At 37.5% G+C, this 23,478-nt stretch overlaps 1 non-coding gene across 1 annotated transcript; it reads right to left on the minus strand.

The window, feature by feature from the left end:
* Positions 1–18,482: 18,482 nt before the first annotated feature.
* On the minus strand, positions 18,483–18,589 carry LOC122096919. Its single transcript, XR_006145432.1, has one exon. It is a non-coding gene; the product is annotated as a U6 spliceosomal RNA (small nuclear RNA).
* Positions 18,590–23,478: the final 4,889 nt, after the last annotated feature.

A 23,478-nucleotide genomic window follows, 5' to 3' on the forward strand; every position in this document is an offset into this window, starting at 1 on the left:
AAAGACAACTGAAAGAAATCAAGGAGACGGGAAAGGGAATGTTGAATGGAGCCAACAGAAGGAATGGGAGTCCAAGGAAATCATAACCAATCAACTAAGTGATTTGAGAATAAACACTGAACAACCAATTAAGGAAGTAAAGATGTTCATTCAAGATCTAAAACAAAGCTGCAACAAAGGATTTGAAGCCATCAAAGCCAACTAACTAGAAGAAAAACAAAGTAGAAAGTCTTTATAGTAGGTTAGACCATGCAGAAGATCGAAACTCAGGGATTGGAGACAGCCTAGATATTATAGAGAAAGAACATACATCTATCCAAGACAAATCCAAGAACTATGATAGATCAATTCAACATTTGTAAGACACTATCAGAAGGCCTAATCTGAGTATAATGGGTGTAGGGGAGCACTTAGAAACAGAAGTTAATGGTCTAGGAAATATGTTTCACAGGTTCCAGCAGATTACTTCCCAAACATGCAAAAAGTTAGGCCTATGTCAGTATAACATGTGGAGGAGATGGGGACAAACAAGTCATTTAAGGATTCAGGTGGACCTGTTGCAACAATGAGAAGTACAAAATGTCATGTCAAAACCAGCTTTACAATGTCGGAGGGGGGGGAAGGGGGGTATGATTGGGTGGGGGGGAGGGGGGAGGCTGGGAAGGGAGGTGAAGGGTAAACAAAGGAGGAGGCTGCAATGCTTGGTAAGAAATGTATGCATTATCCTGCCCATGTAATTGTAACCCCTCTGTACAGTATGTTCTCAAATAAAATAAAATAAAATTAAAAAAAAAAAAAAAAGAAGCTTTTAGAACCCCATATATACCAGACCAGAACAGGACATCACACCGCCACATTTTGATCAGCACAGGATCAAGTCAAACCAAGGAAAAGATCCTTAAAGTTGTCAAGGAGAAAAGATCAATCACATATAATGGAAACCAATTAGAATCGCATCAAAATTTTCAGCAGAGACAATTAAAGCAAGAACAGCCTGGAATGACATACTCCAAGCCCTAAAGACAAACAGCTATCAACCAAGAATACTGTAGCTTGCTATACTCTTTCATAACCAAAGGTCAAATAAAAAACTTCCTTACCAATGAAAAACTGAAACAATATATCTCCACCAAACCAGCCTTACAAAAGATACCTAAAGCTGTCCTACACAGAGAAAACCAACAAGACAAGAATAAAGGCCAAGAAACCATACCCAAACTGAGAATCCGAGAACCATAGGAAGAACCTAGTTGGCACAGCCCCCAAGAAGGTGCATAAGATGGCAGGAACTCCCAAACACCTCTCAGTCCTATCTTCCTACTAACAGACTTAACACTCCAATTAAACAACATAGCTTGTCTAGGTGGAGTAAAAAGCAAGATCCTTCTATCTGCTGCCTTCACATTTTGAAAGTGAAAGGCTAGAACAAAATCTACCAAGCAAAGAGCCCCCATAAACAGGCAGGAGTTGCAATCTTAATGTCAGGTAAAATAGATTTCAAATTAAAGTTAATGAGAAGAGATAAAGAAGGGCGCTACATACTAATTAAGGGATCTCTCCTTCAGGATGATATTACAAATACAAATCATTATTTGCCAAACAATGAAGCACCTAAATTTATCCAAGAAACATTACTTTCTCTTAAATCTCACATAGATCCAAAGACATTAATTTTTGGGGACTTTAACATACCAATATCCCCATTAGATAGATCAACTCAGCAAAAACTCAACAGAGAAACCACAGCTGTAAACAACGCCATAGACCACCTAGATTTGAGAGACATCTACCAAATATTTCACCCAGCAGCATCAGAATACACGTTTTTCTCAGTAGCACATGGAACTTTTTCAAAAATAGACCACATTTTAGGTCACAAAGCACACTTATCCAAATTCAAAAGCACTGAAGTTATAGCTTGCATTCTCTCAGACCACAAGAATAAAGTAGAACTCAACACAAAACCATCAAAGAAAGTCCTGTAGCACATGTTGACTGAACAACAAACTATTGAATCACCAGTGGGTCATGGATGAGATCAGAAACGAAATTCAAATGTTCATAATATTCAACAAAAATGAACATACAAATTACCAGCTCCTCTGGGACACAGGAAAGGCAGTACTCAGAGGCAAGTGTATAGCTCTGAGTTCCTACATCAAAAAATTGGAGAGATATGAAATCAATAATCTAATGAGACATGTGAGCCTCACTAAGAAGAGCAGCAGGATAAACCCCAACCCAGTAGATGGAAAGAAATAATTAAAATTAAATCAAAATTAAATGAATTAGAATCCATAAAAACTAGAATCAACAAAACATAGTTGGTTCTTCGAAAAAATAACAAATCGACAGACCCTTAGCAAAAGTTATTAGAAAAAGAAGAGAAGGGCTGGGAAGGTGGCTCAGTGGTAGAGGGCTTGCCTTGCATGCATGAGGCCCTGGCTTCGATTCCTCAATAGCACATAAGCAAAAAGACAAAAGCCGGAAGTGGCTCTGTGGTTCAAGTTGTAGAGAACTAGCCTTGAGCTGAAGAGCTGAGGGACAGTGCCTAATCTACTATTAGAATGCCTAGCTACAGCAATAAGATAAGATGGAAATATAAAAGGGATTCAAATAGGGAAAGAAGTAAAACTCTCCCTCTTTGCAGATGACATGATCATCTATATAAAGAATCCCAAGGACTCCACTACCAAATTACTCAAGCTGATTCAAAATTTTGACAAAGTAGCAGGTTATAAAATTAACCCTCAAAAATCAACGGCTTTTCTGTATGCCAACAATGAGAAAAGCATGGCTGAAATCAGGAAATCAACACCATTCCTAATATCTCCACAAAAAAGTAAAATACCTAGGACATAACGTAACCCAAAAAGTGAAGGACCTCTATGATGAAAACTTTAAAAACCTGAAAAAGGAAATCAAAACAGACCTCAGAAAGTGGCAAAAACTCCCATAATCCTGGATTGGAAGGGTCAATGTGGTGAAAATGGCAGTAATTCCCCAGGCTTCTACAAATTCAATGCAATACTTATCAATATTCCAACCTCATTCTTTAAGGAAACAGAGGAGGCAATTCAAAAATTCATATGGAACAATAAGACCCCGAATAGCAAAAACGCTCCTCAACGGAAAGAACACTGCTGGAGGAATATCAATACCAAATTTCAAACTCTACTATAAAGCCATAGTAATCAAAACAGCTTGGTATTGGCACAAGAACAGACCTCAGGACCAATGGAATAGAATTGAAATCCCAGAAATGAACCTACACACCTACAGCCATCTAATCTTCGATAAGGGAGCTAAAAAAATAGAATGGAAGAAAGACAGCCTATTCAGTAAATGGTGTTGCCAAAATAGGTTAACTACTTGTAGAAAACTAAAGCTAGACCTTAGTATTTCACCCTGCACCAGAATCAACTCCAAATGAATCAAAGACCTGGGAGTCAAAGCAGTCACTCTGAAAACTTTAAACAATGGAATAGGAGAAACCCTAGGTCTCCTTTGCACAGGCTGAAATTTTCTTTTCTTTTCTTTTTGTCAGTCGTGGGGCTTGAACATTGGGCCTGGGCGCTGTCCCTCAGCTCTTCAGCTCAAGGCAAGCGCTCTACCACATGAGCTACAGTGCCACTTCCGGTTTTCTGGTGGTTTATTGGAGATAGGAGTATCACGGTCTCTCCTGCCCGGGCTGGCTTTGAACCGCGATTCTCAGATCTCAGCCTCCTGAGTAGCTAGGATTACAGGCGTGAGCCACCAGCGCCCGGCTTGAAATTTTCTTAATAGAGACCCAAAAGCACAGCAACCCAAAGAATGGTTGGAAAAATGGGTTTGCATGAAATTGCAGAGCCGCTGCATGGCAAAGGACATAGTTAGCAAGATCAATAGAAAGCCCACAGATTGAGAGAAGATCCTCACTAGCCATAAAACGGACAAGGATCTCATATCTAACATATACCTGGAACTCAAAAAATTAAATCCCCCAAGGTCAAATCCTCAAAAAACAACTGACCAGAAAATAAGTGGATTAAATAATTATAGAGAAACTTCTCTGAAGAGGAAAGGAGGATGGCCAATAGACACATGAAGAAATGTTCAACCTCTCTAGGCATAAAAGAAATGCAAATCAAAACAACATTGAGATACCACCTCACCCAAGTTAGAATGGCTATAATCAAGCACTCTAATAACAGATGCTGGAGGGGATGTGGGCATAAGGGAACTTTACTGCATTGTTAATGGATATGTAAACTTGTTCAACAACTTTGGAAAGTAATGTGGAGGTTCCTCAGTGGATTCCACATAGAATTCCCCTATGACCCAGAAATCCCACTTTTGGGCATTTACCCAAATGGACACAAACAAGACCATAGTAAAGCTACCAGCACAACTATGTATATTGCAGCCTTATTTACCATAGCTAAGATATGGAATCAACCCAGGTGCCCCTCAGTAGATGAATGGATCAAGAAAATGTGGTATATATGCACAATAGAATTCTATGCCTCCATCAGAAAAAATGGCATTGCTTCATTTGTTAGGAAATGGAAAGTCTTAGAAAAAATTATATTAAGTGACATAAACCAGGCTCAATGAAACATACGTCCCACGGTTTCCCTTATTTGAAATAACCAGTATACGTCTGAGACAAGCAGAAAAGGTCAGAGAAGTTGATGTTAGTTGAAATGAACCCGAAGATAAGGATTCAAATGTTTTTTTTTTCTTTCTTTCATGCGATTGTTTCTAACATATTTATAATATGATTTCTTTGTTGTTTTGAATGTCCCTCCCCCATGGTATAACCCCCCTTTTCACTGTATTTGATGTTGGTATACTTTGTGGAGGGGATGGGAAAAAATAAATCCTTTAAATAAGGATACTGGTGGACCCATTGCAGCAATGAGATGTACAAGTCGTTATATAGAAACAAACTTTACAACTTTGGCCGGCAAGAGTGGGGGGCGGGCAAGTGGGTATTTGGAGAGTGTGGGGGATGAGAACAGATGGGAAAGGGAAAAAAAACGAAGAGGCTACAATGCTTGATGAGAAATGTACTCATTATCTTGCCCATGTAATTGTTACAATTCTGTACATTATTTTCACAATAAAATAATTAATAAACAGATAAATAAATAAATAGGAAGGAGACTCAAGCTTGCTAAAATTAGCATATTTCCCATATGGACTTTATTGGGATTTTTCTATAGGATTTTCATATTAACATAATAATTTCAAAATGGATTACTACAGAATAGATTCTAAGTGTAATATTTAATGCAATTGGATTACTTGAAGACAAAGGTTTATAGAAAAATTTAAATTTCCGATAAGCTGTAATATTCCAATAAACATGTAGAAGAAATAGAATTTAAATATTCACCATTCAAAGCAAACCCTGGCAGGGAAACCTGAAAGACGTTTATTTGGAAACAGGAAGTGGCACTGTGGCTCAAGTGGTACAGGGCTCCCCTTGAGCTGAAGAACTCAGGGATATGTTTGCACCCAGGTCCTGACATTAAACCCCATGTCTGAAAAAAAATAAAATAAAATTAAAAGAATTAAAGCATTAGGGCTGGGAAGGAGACTCAATGGTAGAGTGCTTGTCTTGCCTGCATGAGGACCTGGGTTCAATTTCTCAGCATCACATAAGCAGAAAGAAATGGAGTGGCTTTGTGGCTCAAGTTGTAGAGCAATAGGCTTGAGCTGATTAGCTCATCAGGGACAGTGCCCAGACCCAGAGTTCAGGCCCTCCCATCACCACCACCACCAACAAATTAAAGTATTAAACAACCTGAAGATGTTGTCCAGAATAATGAGTGCGGCATTAACCGTTTACATAACTTGGTGACTTGAAACCTAGTTTACCAGGGGAGGTGGTGGGCAATCTGTGTGTTTGACAAAACCTGCAAAATTATTTTGTACTTTGAAGGAGGGAGATTGGAGGGAATGGGGGGGAAGAGGGGAGGTGTTTGGTGAACTTGCCTTTTGGTTCAGTGGTTGTTTTCTGGAGTCAAATTCAGAGAAATTTTGCTTGCAATCCTAGTTGCATGGGGAGTGAAGAAGCCATGTCCTGGAAGTGGTTTTGTCGTGTCCTTGGCCTGGTTCCAACCACCACTGGATAATAGAAGTCCCACTTCAGGACCAAGATGCCTTGAAGATTACTGATCCACTAGGCAGTTGGACCTAACCACAGTCAGAAAAGGCAAAAAATGCAATGCTGAGGGCAACACTGGAAATCTACACAAGGCAGAGGTTTTTTTAAAATATTTTTTATTGTAAAAATTCTATGCAGAGTGGTTACAATTACATGAGTAGGGTAATGAGTACATTTCCTATTGATCATTGTTACTCCTCCTGTGTTTTTCCCCTACTACCCTTTCCCTCCCCACCTCTCCAAATCCTCCCTCCTTGGCCCCTGCCGGACATTATAAAATCATTTTCAACACAATGTCTTGTACATCTCATCATCACAGTGGTTCAACCTGTATCCACATTTAAGCATTCTGCTATAACCTCTCCACTCCCCCAATTACGAAAATGTATATAAAAGATGAAGAACACTGGAATCAAATACAGTGAAAACAGGGATTATACCAGGGATTATACCTACAAAAAAATCACATAGTGCCTTATAAGTATATAAAAAACAAAAGCAAGAAAGAAAAAAAAAACTACTTTTGTCTCTAGCTTGTGGTACATTTCATTTAATATCATCTCATATGGTCATACGTACATAGCTTTTGATCTTCTCTGCTTGTCCTTGACATGTACTAGTCCTTGCAAACAAGGGAAACCACGGGACCTATGTTTTTAAAACTTATTTATATCTCCCAATTCTGTTTATCTCAATGAAGGAAAATGTTAGAAAGTAGAAATTATATGTGGCACCTCTTGCTTGCAGTATCACGAAGCGGAGTGGCACTTCCTAATGGGAGTCCTGGGATGAAATCCACAGCAGCCCATGTAGACCCATCAAAAGTCTTGTGGTGACATTGAAGCGGGTTCAGGAAACCTTGATGCTGCAGCATATGCAGCACTTGTTGCGGTGGGCTGTAGCCAACAAGGCTCCATCAGTGACCAAACCAATCAACCCAGATTCAGGTGCCAAAGCCAAAAGGGAAGGCAAGGCAGACCCTAACTCCTGCCTTCTATCTGTGCAGCCTACACTGCCAAGGCCAGACCCATTTACCTGCTTTGGAGCCCAGTGTGGTTAGGAGGTGAGCTCATTGCCTCCAAACGGAGCATCCCCAGAATGGCACTGAGAGCTGGGCCCATGTGGACTAGAAGGACAACGGAGGAGGTTACACAGCAAAGCCAAAGGGGCTTTGGGTCCCCGGTGCTGCAGCTGGTGCACTGCAAGTACAGGCTTCTCTATCACTGATGGGCATATGCAGGGATTGCCTTGTACCTGAGTCCACAGGGACCATAAAATGGAGGTCCACAGAGATGCTGAAGGGGCTCCAGGTTGCTGAGCTGCTGCAGCTGTCACCAGCCAGCTGGCAGAGTGGCCAGAACATGGCTCCAGTTCCCAGACTGCCTTAAAGACTGATTAGGTGAACCAAGGCTGGGCTGCCTGGCCCCAAAGGGGCGGACTGCATGTGCAGCCTGCCTTCTCCCATGGATTATGCAGTGTACAAACATGTTGTCCCCCCACCCCACACCCATGGGGGGGCAGGCAGTGACCCCAGAACAGAGTCTCCCTGGGATGGCCCACATACTTAGTACCACTGCACACCAGTACCAGCACAGCAGGTAGAGGAGAGGACAGCAGTGGTCTCAACTCCAGCCCCATGCCTGCCAGCTCCTGGGTGAAATGGAGCAACAGAGACAAGGAAGTTAGACGAGCAGGGTGGGTGGGTCTCATCTGGCAATGCTGGAAAGCATGCAAACACATCCACTCACTGCACATCCACTGCAAGGGAAAGGGCCCCATTTCTTAGGGGCCCCCCATTTCTTAGGAGGCACCCACACCCACAGGAACTACAGAAATGGAGCTTCACGCGGTGACGTGAAAAATGCTCCAAGGCACAGCCTTGCTGCAGCACTGAATAACTGGCAAAAAAGAAATAAAAAGGAAAGACATCCACTAAAACTTTTCATCAATGATAAGCTATTATAATTTAAAAAGAGTTTTACTTTCGTCTTGTCCTGTATTTCTGCATGGGGGCCCTCTGAATTATCCAGAAATCTCCAGAATTTCTTCATGCACAGTAATATAAATAAATATAGCTTCTATTCTTTTTTTTAATTAAGTGAGGTTGCATTTAGTTCTTTCCCATGTTTGATTCATGAAAAAGAAATCCTGAACTATATCTGTAAAACATTAAACTCAGGATTTCTTCTGAACTCCTCACTGAAGAAAGAGAATAAAATAACCGAGCAACAGGTATCACCCATATTGTCACTGTGCTAGCTCTCTCTCTGATTAGAAAATATTCCTGCAGATTACTTATGTAAAATGTTTTCCTGCCTGGGCTGGCTTTGAACTGCATCCTCAGAATTCAGCTTCCTGAGTAAGTAGGCTAATGTGCGTGAGCCACCAGTTTAATCCATTTTTTACTCTTTCCTCAACCCCCTTTAACATGAAACCTAATCATAATCTCAATCTGAATTAACACCAACTGGTTAATGTAAGGAAAATTGTCTCTATATAATTCAATCACACATTTTTTTTGCTTCTACTTCTTAGTGGAAAACTAAATTTTAAGCTAAAGCTTATCCTTCCCTAACCCTAACAAGAAATAAAACAGTAACTCACACTTTAAACCAAATGATATCTGAATTTTTTTGGGGGGGGTCCGGTCGTGGGGCCTGAACTCTGGGCCTGGGCACTGTCCCTCAGCTCCTCAGCTCAAGGCTAGAGCTCTACCACTTGAGCTTCAGCGCCACTTCCGGCTTTTTTCTTATGTGGTGCTGAGGAATCGAACCCAGGGCCTCAGGCATGCAAGGCAAGCGCTCTACCACTGAGCCAACTTCCCAGCCCTGATATCTGAATTTTTAAAGTAACACTGACACTGGTTTTCATTCATTCTAACTTTGATGTCATTCATTCTTCTTAAAATAAGTTACAGTTTTACACAATATCTTACATCGTTTTCTCATCCTAACCCCAACTGTAACATCTTGCCTAATCCTAAACCTACATATGACCGAATAATCATGTTAATAGCAAGCCTCTATTTCACATTCATCATATCTCTTACTCAGCATGTAGGTCTAAATTTTACTTGCATTTTGAGCCTAAATATTTTTTATTATTATTTTAATTGTGAAAATACCATACAGAGGGGTTACAATTACATGGGCAAAGTAATGAGTTAACTTATTTTATTTTATTTTTTATTTTTTGTGAATATACTGTACAGAGGGGTTACAATTACATGAGCAAGATAATGAGTACATTTCTTATCAAGCACTGCAGCCTCCTCTCTTGTTTACCCTTCACATCCCTTCCCAGCTACCCCCCACTCCCACCCAAGTCTCCTCCCCCCAACCCCCCGCACCAAAGTTGTAAAGTTCATTTTCGACATGAAAACTTGTACTTCTTATTGTTGCAACGGGTCCACCTGTATCCTTAAACGACTTGTTTTTCCACATCTCCTCCACAAATTCTACCAACATCAAATATAGTGAAAGCAGGGGTTATACTGTGGGGGAGGGACATACAAAGCAACAAAGAAATAATCTTATAAATGCATTAGAAACAAATGCATGAAAGAAAAAAAACATTTAAATACATATCTAAGGGTTCATTTTCCTAACATCACCTTATCTGACCTTTAGTGCTTGACTCATATATATAATAGATATTGCAAATAAAGGAAACCATGGGAACTATGTTTCTTTGGGCTTGGCTTACTTCATTTAATATAATTTTTTCCAAGTTTTTCCATTTCCTAACAAATGGGGCACTGTCATTCTTTCTGATTGAGGCATAGAATTCCATTGTGTATATATACTACATTTTCTTGATCCATTCATGTACTGAGGGGCATCTGGGTTGGTTCCGTATCTTAGCTTTGGTAAATAATGCTGCAAAAAACATAGTTGTGCTGGTAGCTTTAGTGTGGTCTTGTTTGTAAACATTTGGGTAAATGCCCAAAAGTGGGATTTCTGGGTCATAGGGGAGCTCTATGTGGAGTCTTTAGAGGAACCTCCATACTGCTTTCCAAAGTGGTTGAACAAGTTTAAACTACCACCAGCAATGAAGTAAGGTTCCCTTCTCTCCACATGCCCTCCAGCATCTGTTGTTGTTAGAGTTCTTGGTTATAGCCATTCTAACTTGGGTGAGGTGGTATCTCAATGTTGTTTTGATTTGCATTCCTTTTATGGCTAGAGAGGTTGAGCATTTCTTCATGTGTCTATTGGCCATCCTTCTTTCTTCTTCACAGAAGTTTCTCTTTAAGTAATTAGCCCACTTATTTATTGGGCAATTGTTTCTTTGAGGATTTGTTGTTGGGGGATTTAATTTTTTGAGTTCCAAGTATATTTTAGATATGAGACCCTTGTCTGTTGTATGGCTAGTAAAGATCTTTTCCCAATCTGTGAGCTTTCTATTGATCTTGCTAGCTATGTCTTTTGCCCTGCAGAAGCTCTGCAACTTCATGCAATCCCATTTGTCCAACCTTCCTTTGATTTGTTGTGTTTCCGGGTCTCTATTAAGAAAATTTCGGCCTGAGCTAAAGAGATGTAGGGTTTCTTCTATTCCATCCTGTAATGTTTTCAGAGAGTCTGCTTTGACTCTGAGGTCTTTGATCCATTTGGAGTTGATTCTGGTGCAGGGTGATATATAAGGATCTGGCTTTAGTTTTCTAGAGGTAGTTAACCAATTTTGCCACCACCATTTACTGAAGAGGCTGACTTTCTTCCATTCTATTATTTTAGCTCCCTTATCGAAGATTAGTTGGCCATAGGACAGTCCAAACTGTCACTGGAACCACAAGTATTAACATCACAGCATCTCACCACAACTTATTTCTACTCCTACACTTAATGGTCGAGACAATAACCTAATTCTAGAAAAACAAATCACAACCGAAGACCAAACCAACACCTGACAAATCAACCAAGAACATAGAGAGACATCTATTAAGATCATAGCTCCCCCAAAAAGAAAATCTCCAAATGGAAAGAACAAATGAGAAAATACAAGAAAAGTGATGTCAAGCTAGTATAATTCACACAGTAAATTATCAGGCATTAGAACAGACAATCAAGTACCTAGAAGATAGTTACAAGGACCTAGAAGATAGTTACATATACAGCTGAAAATTGTGATTAATGGAAAGATGGAAAACCTCTACAAGGAAATTTGAGAACAAGATGAGACCAACCAAAGTTTAGCTAAATAATTCACGGATACTACAAACAGAAAGATAAATAAATTCTGAGAAGACAAGGGAGTCCAAGACTAAAATTGATGCCTCGTTAAAAGATATGAGAGAAGACACAGCTAAGAAACAACCCTTGCAACTCCCCCTCTCCCCAAAAAATGTACACAAAGTCCATACAAGACCTAAAGCAAAGTATTAATAAAGAGATAGAACCCCTAAAATTGACCAAATTAGAAGACAGGGAAATCAAAAACAAAGTAGAAAGTCTCCACAGGAAATAGATGACATAGAAGAAAATCTCAGGGTCAAAGACAGAGTAGAAATAATTAGAAAAAGGAAATAATCATTTAGAACAAATCCAATAGATAAGAAATGATCTTTCCAGAACTTCAAGACTCAGTTAGAAGATCAAATTTCGGGGAGATAGGTATCAAGAAGGAGAAGAGCAGGAAACTAAATGAATGGGAAACCTATTACAGAATTCTACCAGAGATCATGCCAAACATCCAAAGAGATAGGCTCATTCAGAGAAGAGAAGTCTTTAGAAACCAAACAGAATTCAAGAACTGAACAATCCACCACCACATCATAATCCACTAGAGGATCAATAAAGATCAAGGAAAGCATTATTAAAGCTGCCATAGAGAAAAGATTGATTATTTATAAAGGATATACAGTCAGAATAAATACCGATTTCTTAGCTGATATGGTAAAAAGGAGAGCCTGGCATGATGTATTACAAACAGTAAGGGTAAACAACTACCAACCTTGAATATGGTCCCAAGCCAAACTCTCCTTTACATTTAAAGAATATTTAAACATATTTCATGACAAAGAAAACTTGAAACAATGTACCTCCACCAAATCAGTAGGATAGAAGTTAATCAAATGTATCCTACTTAGAGAAGATCAAGAAGAAGAGGAACTGGTTATATTAATTTTTTTTATTGTTGTTCCAGGGGCTTGAAGTCTGCGCTTGGACACTGTCCCTGAGCTCTTCAACTCAAGGTGAGTGCTCTATCTCTTGAGCCACAGTGTCACTTCTGTTTTTCTGGTTGGTAAATGGATATGAGAGTCTCAGGGACTTTCCTTTGTAGGCTGTTTTTGAACTGCAGTCCTCAGATCTTAGCTTCCTGAGTAGCTAGGATTACAGCTGTGAGCCAGTGGCCCCAGGCTAAAAATGGGGGATTTTTAGAAAAGAAAATCCACCTCTTCACTTGTGTCTAAACCTCAGATATCACTAATAGAACACTTCACATTCAACTCATTTCATCAGACATTTGTAAATTTTCTCTTTTAGTTCATGTAGGAATACAACAGTCAGTATCAACTCAGCTGTGGGACTGAATCAATTGTATGGAAATTGCTAGCACCTAAATCAAGAAATGTTACATCAAAACAAATTTGACCCACTTTTGGAATAATTGTTTTCTCTTTTTATTACAAATCTTTGCTTGATTACTTCCTAATGTGAGTGATGACATTTTCACTCTTCAGCCTTCATCCACATGTGGTCAAATATTTAAGAATTCAAAGATTTCCATTGATAATTTATTAGGCTGACCTCTAAGAAAATGTGGATTTCTGGAATTTGGTCTGCTGTCTTGTTCTTACACACACAGGCTTTCTATGATTTATTTGTTCTACAAGGAATTCTACTTTTGAATCTTTGTGTAACCAATTTTAGTTTCTCTGTTCAGTCTTTCTGACATTCTCTCTGGAGATTCATTTGAGTCTGCCTCATTAAAAATATATTCATCAGCTAAATGACTTTCAGTTTCTGTTTTTCCCTGACTTCGTGTCAGCTGTGATAGCAGCCCTGACTGGCTGTGCTTACTGGAGTTTTTGTTTATTTGTTTGGTGTAGGTTTTTTTTGTTGTTTGTTTTAGAAGTGTAGGATTGCTATTCAAGGTAGTAGCTTCTCTGGGTCCCAGTGGTCCCCTGACCTAGGGTCAATGGGTTTTTCTCCTAAAGATTCAAAAAACAGCTGACTAAATTCCTGTTTAAATTTTCCCAAAATGAGGCAATCTGGCATCCTTGCAAAGGCATCAATAATCCTCTGTAACCACTTACAGAAATGGTCTATCAAGATGGCTTTTCAAGATTGACTGTGAAAAATGTTCATTTCCAATTCAGGACCATAAAGGAGCTCACATCCCAGGGAGCAGAATTTTGGAAGGAAGGTTCCCTTCCTTCTTTCTCTTATTATAGATCAAACCATAATATTCTGCAGTTGTGGCCAGCATGGAACACATTTTCCCAAGAATAATATTCTGTAGTGTAAAAGAGGACCAACTATCAAAATAAATGTGAAAATACTTGTCGACTAAAGACTGATTTACCTTGCTTATATCTGTTGTTATTTTCATTACTTCAAACACATAGATAAATTATATTGGGATTAGACAAGAGGCAAGGGATTAATGAAATAAACATTCAGTTTACTTTCATATATCCAATATAATACACTTAACCCCTTACGGAAAATTAAAACCAACTGGAGAAACAATGTCAGAAATATAAAATAAGCCTCAATATGAATAATCTGGCACAGATGCATCATCATCTACTCATTTGGTACAAAATTATAAAAATTTAATTAATGAATATGACGTTTAAGTATAATCTGAAATAGTCCTCGTGTATATGATTGTATATAATTTTTAGATGTCACCGAGCAGGAATTTAACATGCATGTAGAATTCAAATTTCCACCATTTAAGCTAGATGAGATGAGTAATCCCTCCTGTATTGTGTGGTGTGAATTTCACCACAATGCTGAACTCTTCCACCTAATACTGAGACATGTGCAATAATTTATTATTTCATATTAAAATGAGTGCTGAGTACAAGATACTTTGAATTATTACATTAATTCGCAGAAATGAAACAATAATGATATATTATTTGTTTAAATTCTACTGCTTCTAATTTCACAATTCATGAAATATATTATTAAAATAAGTTTCATTTTTTTCTTTTTTATACCTGGCAGAAATTAAAATTATATATTAAACATTCAATATGAAGTAATCAATAATAACTAATATATTATTAAAATTATATACTACTAAACTCTGATGTGAATTATCATTCTAACAAATTGTGATGTAAACTACATTTAATAGAATTAATTTAATATTTATTAATCTTACCATCTTGTTATTGTTTCCTAACTGTGTCATTTGTTATTCTTCGTCCAAGTCATCTCTTCACCTCAATTGTTTAATTTTCTATTTTATCTCTATTATTTTGCTGATTATGCATTTTGTTTTCCCTTTCTAGTGACTGACATAAGGCTGAAAATCTGTATGCTAGTTTATTACTTCCTATGTTAAATTGCTGCTCTCCACAGTTGTTCTACTCTTCTTTTTGTAGTACAGAATTTCCCCTAGTCCCATCGACTGTATTGCTACTCCCATATATTTTATTTTTTATTTAAATTTTATTTTCAAGGTAGTGTACAGAGGAGGTATAGTTACATAAGTAAGGTAATGCATTTATTTCTTTTCTAACTTGTTTCCCCTTCCCTCATTTTTCTCCCTCTTCGCTCCCAATGCACCTCCCAAGATTATTTCCAAAATATTGTCTTGTGAGTATCACTGTTGCAGAGGTTCCCCCTTTGTCCTTTGTCTCACCATTTTGTTTTTTCCCTTTCCCTTCCCCAGTTTAGATCAACATATTTACAATACCCAATGTATCAAAATCAAATACAGTGACTATCGGGGATAACCCATAGGTGGGGAAAACACAAAAAAGATAAAAATAAATCATGTAGTACATTAAGAATAACAACAACAAAGAACATATCTTGGAGTTCATTTCATTTAGAATCATCTTATAAGATCATATGTACATAGCTATTGAGTTATTTTGCTCATCTACTAAGATTATACTTGATGTACACAATAATGCTCCCCTAGGAAGAACAACTCCTACTTACTTAGTTTCATTCCTATGTAAGGCCAGTGTTGTCCCCTATATCCTCATGTTGTACATTACAACTCTATACCTGGTCATACTGTATATCCACTATCTTCTACATTGTGAACTAAATGCCCCAGAAGTTACACTTTGCTTTAATTTTTTAAAAAAATTCCGCCTTAATGTTTGAGGTGTGTGTGTGTGTGTGTGTGTGTGTGTGTGTGTGTGTGTGTGTGTGTTTACAAAGATCAGAACACAACATTTTTCTTCATTTACAATACAATTTTCAGGTCATTGTAAGTTGTGGCAAATGGGAAAGTCTCTTGCTATTTTAAGGATGAAACAGATGATGATATTTGTGCATGTATCACATTTGCTTTATTAGTCTGTAGTTGAACACTGAACTCTTACTTATATCTTGGCTGTTGTGAATAAGAATGAACTATAGATATATTTACGAATTACCCAGTGAGAAATAATCACATGATTGGTGGATCAGATGATATTTCAACTTTGGATTTCTTTAGAAACCTGCATACTAGTTTCTACAATGAGAATACTAACTAAGAGTGTAGAAAATTTCCTTTTCTCCCCACTCACCAACATTATTACTTTTTGTTCAAAGGTAATAAAAGGCAGGTTTATACTATCTGCAGTAACCCAAACTGGCCTTAGACTTAAATCCAACCTCCTAAATGCTTGGAATTACAAGCCTTTACCACCACAACTGGTTCCATTGATTTTTTTATGAGTTATAATAGTTATGAAGTAGTATCATAGTAATTTTGAATTATATTTCTCGAATGACTTCTACTCAAAAAGCATTAAGCCAGCATAGAAGTTGTATTAAACACAACTTTGTAAACCCACAGGCGATTTTCAGGGCTTTATGGAGAACATGTCTATTCAGACCTTTTGTCCATTTTTAATCCATTTCCTTGTTAATCTCATCTTTAAGCTCTTTAAACCAGATCAATAATTAATTGAAGGTAGAAAAGAAAAAAAATGTAGCAACTCATAACATTTTTCAATTTTCAATAAGATGGTATTGCTTAAATCATTTTCTGTTTACACTTGTGACTATATAACTCAATTTAGTTAGACCTTTTACAAGGCTGTAATTCATATATTTTACATTGATTGTTCTTTCCAAAGCCTGTTTGTCTAATTTCCCTTGGTTTCTTTCAGTCCCAATGGTTCAAATTTCAAACTGAAGAATAAATAGAAGGAAGCAAACAAAAAATACAGTTCCTCTCATCAGATCATGCCTGTATAAGAATGAGTAAGAGTTCATCCATCTAAGGACCTATGATAGGAAAACAGAAAAAGAATTCATTCTTCTAGGTCTTCTTTATCTTTGCGATGTAACTTAAAAGTTGTAAAACACATTATACTGGTCAGATACTTTTATGTTTTATCAGTTTTACACATTTTCATATGGATTTCATCTCAGTCTACAAGATAACTTCATCGTTCTGTCTCTGGTACTTTTACTCTAACAAGACATAAGATAACCAGTTTGATTTACAGCATGAGAAGTTATCCAACTGGCTTGCTTGGAAGCAGAGCATGGTCAATAGATATTAGTTCTGGTTGCTCACTACATGTAATGGTTTCTGTACTACTTATCACATTTTATTTAGTATTTAAAAAAGACTGCTGGCTAAACTCAAACTCATCCATACAAGTTTATATTAAGTATTTCGCAAGTGTTATTTCCTTTAATTCTTAAGATAACATTTGCTATAATGCTAATGTTATTACCATTTTAGTGTTGGAAAAAATTGTAATTAAAGGCAGTAAGTGTATGGCCCAAAGACACAGTGAGTGAGGAAGAAAATGAGTCCAAGTTTCCAAAAGTCTTTCAGCAATACACAAAAGGTAGATAAAATCTCTTCATTCTATGACACTCTCAATTCAATATTCATATTGTCCAAGAAATAATAGTATACAATGTCTTGGTGACATTGGGTTATCATGCACAGAACTGAGCTTATAAATTGAGGTACAAAGAGAAGCATATATCTTCTGTCCCACAGTTCCAGTGTCCTTTTTAAAATGTACTAAAACTTTTAAATATCAACACTTACTGTCTTTTAACAATTCCAAAACGAAATAAATTCACATATAATCAATCCAAAATGTTTTAAAAGTAGGAGATGATAAAACAGGCCCCTGTGAAGTAAATTTTCTTCTACTTTATACATTATTCTGAAAGCCTTTTGCTGGTTTATAAGGCCTGTAATCCTACTACTGGGGATATCTACTCAGGAGCCTAAGATCTGTGGATAACAGTTGGAAGCCTATCAGGGCAAAATAAATTCATAAGATTATTTTTCAAAAATTTTAATGAACTAGCAAAGGGCCAGGAATGGAGATGTAGCTCATTTAGTAGCTCACTAATAGAGCGAAAAGGACTAGCAAGACCTTGAAGCCCTGATTTCAAACTCTGAGCATGCCAACACACATGCAAGTGTGTGGGCACACTTTATTCAAAATTTATTCAAGATACCTTCATATCAGTGTTTTTCATTAATTTCTTAACGATTTTATGAGTGAAATAAAGGAAATAAACTCTTCCATCTCAGAACATTTTTATATGTTTTCATTGCAAAAATGCTGTACAGAAGGGTCACAGTTACACGAGCAAGGCAATGAGTACATTTCCTAAGAAGCATTGTTAACTCCTCCTTTATTATTCCCCTACTATCCCTTCCCTTCCACCTCCACAAGTCCACTCACCTCCTCCCTTCCCCTGCCTCAATTGTAAAGTTCATTTTACAACATAGTGTCTTGTGCATCTCATTGTTACAATGGGTGAACCTGTATCCCTATTTAAGCATTTTCTTTTTCTTCTTCCCATCCACAAATTAGAAGAGACTATAGACAAGATGTAGGCGCACCAACTTCAAATACAGTGAAAACAGGTGTTATAACATGGGGTCGGAACATATAAAGAAGCAAAAAAAAAAAAAAAAAACCACACTGTATGTTATAAGTATGTGAGAAACAATAGCAAGAAAGAAAAAACCACTTGTGTCACTAACTTCGGTTCATTTCCTTTAACATAATCTTATCTGGTCATATGCTCATAGCTTTTGACCTTTTCTGCTTATCCCAGACATGTATTAGTTATTGAAAATTAGGGAAACCATGGGACCTATGTTTATTTGGACTTGGCTTACTACACTTCATAATCTATTTCCGAAGCCTTTCCATTTCCTAACAAATTAGGCGATGGAATGACAGGAGTTTGCCTGTCATCCTTAAGCAGGGGCCATGTTAATCTTCTCGGTATCATTCCAAATTTAGTGTATATGATGCTTCCTCACTGCTTCTCAGGGAGCAGAGGAGGGAAGGCCTTCCCTCACCCTCCAGTACTGGAGATCTCCATCTTGGATACTGACAATGCTCGATGGAGCTGCTAGCTCCAACTTAAGCCTTGGAAGAAAACTGGAGTCATTTAGCAGGTCACAAGAACCAGACTCAGCTCCACCCAGAGAAAAGTCACCCAGCTCGGGCGCCAGCCATAGGAGTGGCTTTCTTCACTGGGTAATCAGAGCCAGAGGCTGCCCCTCCCTTTAGCAGCCTTGACAATCAATTGAAATTCAGTAAACATAAACCCGGAGAGTGGCTCCAGGCTGGGCTCTGGGAGTTTCTCACAAACTAGCACCCGGGAAAAGCTAAAGTTTGCTGGAAGTCCTCAACTCTACCCAGAACCTAGCCTCATCACAGCATCTCCAAACTTGAGGAAAAAGCCATCTCCCTCTTTTGTGATACTCAAAGCATATCTCCCTACCATTGAACTAATCTGGGAGGAGGATCACAAAATCCTGGGTAAAGCAGAGCATTTTTCTGCCTGTTCAAACAAACTGACTTAAGAAACCAACCAAGCCACAGGAAAATCAAACACCACTAGCAGACCAGAGACTCCAACAAGAGGCTATTTATGGACATAAGGGAGATACATGATTTTTCCGACCCCTAACAAAAAATTTTTTTCTTTTTTTTTCTTTTTTTGGTACCTTTTATAAAAACTTTTTTCTAAAACTTTTTTAAATTTTTAATTTTTACCTTTTTTGAAAAAAATTGTTTTCTAGTAACTTTTTTTCCTCTTATAATTTTTATTTTAGGGGTATATGTGTGTGTGCGTGTTTCTTTCTTTTCTTTTAAAAAAATTCTTTTTGTTTTTTGTTTAGCTCTACTGAACTTCTGATCTTTTCTTCTTTCTTTCTTATCCTTTTCTTCTCTTTCGTTCTTCTTTATGTGATTTAATTGTTGTTCTGCACATCCTCAGATAAACCCGTAGTCGATTAGTAGACCTTATCCCCCATTGTGTACACACTTAATCCACAAATTCATTACTCAATTAAAAACCTCTTAGACTTAAATTCCTTAATAGCAGTACTACCTCTTTATACCTATATAATATTTTAAGTATTTTTATTTTTAAATTTTTCACATCTCCTTTATATTCCTCCCTGTCTCTCATTATATTCACGTTCTTCTCTGAATAGTTTGTATTCATTTCTGCTTCATATTTTAAATTTTTACTTTTTTATTTTTCTTGGTCACTTTTTTCCCTTTCCTTTCTTCTTCTTTTTTTCGCTCTCTACTTTCATACTATCCAACTTATTTCCTTCTTTGAGATTAGGACTCAGTTAACTCTCCCTGTACATTCCCACATCATTCTATTCCTATTGTTAACCCACATCTCTCCCTAAACCTAATAATTTCTGGTTTACCAAATTCTTCTTCATGGTTCGCACCCCATTAATATATAGTTGTTAAATGTTGAGTAGATGTATCTGTTGAACTAGACTGTATCTGCAGAATATTGACTGTGCAAATACAGACTTTGGTTGATGCTTGCCTTAAGAAAGTGTTCTAGCAAAAAACTGGTGTTATTTTCATCCCAAATGGGCAGAGTAAGCTGGAAAAACACAAGAAAAATGGCAAGTCCGGGTATCTCCACTCCCACTCATGATAATCAGGGAACAGAACAGATAATGAATAATCCACTGCTGGCAAACCAGATAAATGAAAATATTGAAAACATACAAAGGACTCTGTATGAGCGTGATAGGGAGAGAGAGGAGGCAAACAAAAGGTCAATGCAGGAAAAGATTGAAAACTTACAAAGGACTCTGTATGAGAGTGATAGGGAGAGAAAAGAGGCAATCCAAAGATTTATACAGGAATATCATGAGCGTGAGGAAGCTACTCAAAAAATGATACAGGATTTGCGTGAGCAGCTTGAGAATACTCAAAGAGAAAGGCAGGAATGGTGTGAGCAGGCTGAGAACACGCAAAGTGAACTACAGGAATGGCATGAACATCAGGAAGCTAAGCAAAGAGTAATACAGGAATTGATAGAGCAGGATGAGTATACACAAAGATCACTAAAGGCATTCATGGGAGCCATTAAAAAAGAGCTGAGGGAAGTCAGGGAGACCACAAAGGGAAAGCTGAATGGAACCCAACAGAAGGAATGGGAGTCCAAGGAAACCATAAACAATCAACTAAGTGATTTTAGAATAAACATTGAACACCCAATTAAGGAAGTAAAGACGTTCATTCAAGATCTAAAACAAAGCTGCAACAAAGGATTTGAAGCCATCAAAGCTGACTAATTAGAAGGAGAAGAATTTAAAATTAAAGTAGAAAGTCTTGACAGCAGGTTAGAGGATGCAGGAGATCGAATCTCGGTGATTGAAGACAGCCTAGATATTATAGAGAAAGAACATACAACCATCCAAGACAAGTCCAAGAAATATGATAGATATATCCAACACTTGGAAGACACCATCAGAAGGCCTAATCTGAGGATAATGGGTGTAGAGGAGCACCTAGAAACAGAAGTTAATGGTCTAGGAAATTTGTTTAACAGGATCCTAGCAGAGAACTTCCCAAGCATGCAAAAAGATAGGCCTATTCAGATACAAGAAGCTTTTAGAATTCCAAATAGACCAGACCAGAATAGGAAATCCCACTGTCACATTATAATCCACACAGGATCAACTCAGACCAAGGAAAAGATCCTTAAAGCTGTGAAGGAGAAAAGATGAATAACTTATAAAGGGAAACCAATTAGAAACACCACAGATTACTCAGCAGAGACAATCAAGGCAAGAAGAGCCTGGAATGATGTATGCCACCCCCTAAAAACAAACAACTATCAAGGAAGAATACTCTACCCAGCTAAACTCTCCTTCATAACTGAAGGCCAAATAAAAACCTTCCATAGCAAAGAAAAATTGAAACAATACATCTCCACGAAACCAGCCCTACAAAAGATTCTTAAAGATGTCCTACAAATAGAAAACCAACAAGACCATAATAAAGGGCAAGAAACTGCACCTACACTGAGAATCCAAGAACCATAAGAAGAACCCAGTTTTAGGAGCCCCAAGAAGGTGGATAACAAGGCAGGAACTCCCAAATACCTCTCAGTCCTATCTCTCATTATTAATGGACTTAACTCTCCAATTAAGTGACATAGACTCTCTAGTTGGATTAAAAAACAAGATCTTTCTATCTGGTGCCTTCAGAAGTCACATCTTGCCAGTAAAACAAACACATTTTCAATGTTAAAGTCTGGAACAAAATCTACCAAGCAAGCGGCCCCCATAAATAGTCGATAGTTACAATCCTAATATCAGATAAAAGAACTTCAAATTAAAATTTGTGAGAAGAGATAAAGAAGGTCGCTACATACTAATTAAGGGATCTCTCCTTCAGGAGCATATTACAATTCTAAATATCTATTCGACAAACAACGGAGCACCCAAATTTATCCAATAAACACTACTTTCCCTCAAATCCCACATAGATCCAAAGAAATTAATTGTTGAGGATTTTAACACACTAATCTTCCCACTAGATAGATCAACTCGGCAAAACCTCAACAGAGAAACCGCAGATCTAAACAACTGCACAGATCAAATAGTTGTTACAGCCATCTACTGAATATTTCACCCAGCAGCTTCAGAAGTTTGCTTTCTGAGCAGCACATGGAACATTTTCTAACATAGACCACATTTTAGGTCACAAAGCAAACTTGTCCTAATTCAGAAACATTGAATTTATATCACACATTCGCTCTGACCACAAGGGAAGAAAATTAGAACTCAACACCGAAAGCCACCAAAGAAAGTCTTGTAACACACAAAGGCTGAACAAAACACTATTGAATGACCAGTGGGTCATGGAAGAGACTAGAAAGGAAATTCAAATTTTCATGATATTCAACAAAAATGAGCACACAAATTACCAGCTCCTCTGGGACACAGTAAAGGCAATACTCAGAGGCAAATTTCTAGCTATGAGTTCCTACATCAACAAATTGGAGAGATCTGAAACCAACAATTTAATAAGACATCTGAACCTCCTTGAAAAAGAGCAGCAAGATAAACCCCAATCCAGTAGACAGAAAGAAATAATTAAAATTAAATCAGAATTAAATGAATTAGAATCCAAAAAAACTATAGAAAGAATCAACAAAAGAAAGATTTGGTTCTTTGAAAAAATTACCAGACCGTTAGCAAATCTTATCAGAAAAAGAAGAGAACACACCAAATAAATAAATTCAGAGATGAGAATGGAAACATCAGCACAGAAACAACCAAGATTCAGAACATTATAAGGGGATACTTCTCAAAACTTTATCTAATTAGTATGAGAACTTGGCAGAAATGGAACTTTTCCTAGCAAATATTGACATGACAAAACCAATCCAAGATGAGTTAAACCATCTTAACAGGCCCATATCAAGCATTGAAATAGAAACAGCAATAAGAGAACTCCCAGCTAAGAAAAGTCCAGGAACAGATGGATTTACAGAGGAATTCTACACAGCCTTCAAAGCAGAGCTCACACCAATACTCCTCCAATTCTTCAATGAAATTGAAAGAGAAAGTTCACTACCAAACACATTCTATGAAGCCATCATAACCCTCATCCCAAAATCAGGCAGGGACTCATCAAAGAAAGAGAACTATAGACCCATTTCTTTGATGAACATTGATGTAAAATTTCTCAACAAAATTTTGGCCAATCAACTTCAACAATTCATCCAAAATATCATACATTATGACCAAACAGGATTCATTTTAGGGATGCAAACCTGGTTCAATATATGGAAATCAATTAATATTATTCATCACATCAAAAGGTGCAAGGATAAGAACCACATGGTTTTCTAAACAGAATCAGAAAAGCA

Source organism: Dipodomys spectabilis, unplaced genomic scaffold (assembly GCF_019054845.1).
Source record: "Dipodomys spectabilis isolate Male_0828 unplaced genomic scaffold, ASM1905484v1 ptg000402l, whole genome shotgun sequence".
NCBI lineage: Eukaryota > Metazoa > Chordata > Mammalia > Rodentia > Heteromyidae > Dipodomys > Dipodomys spectabilis.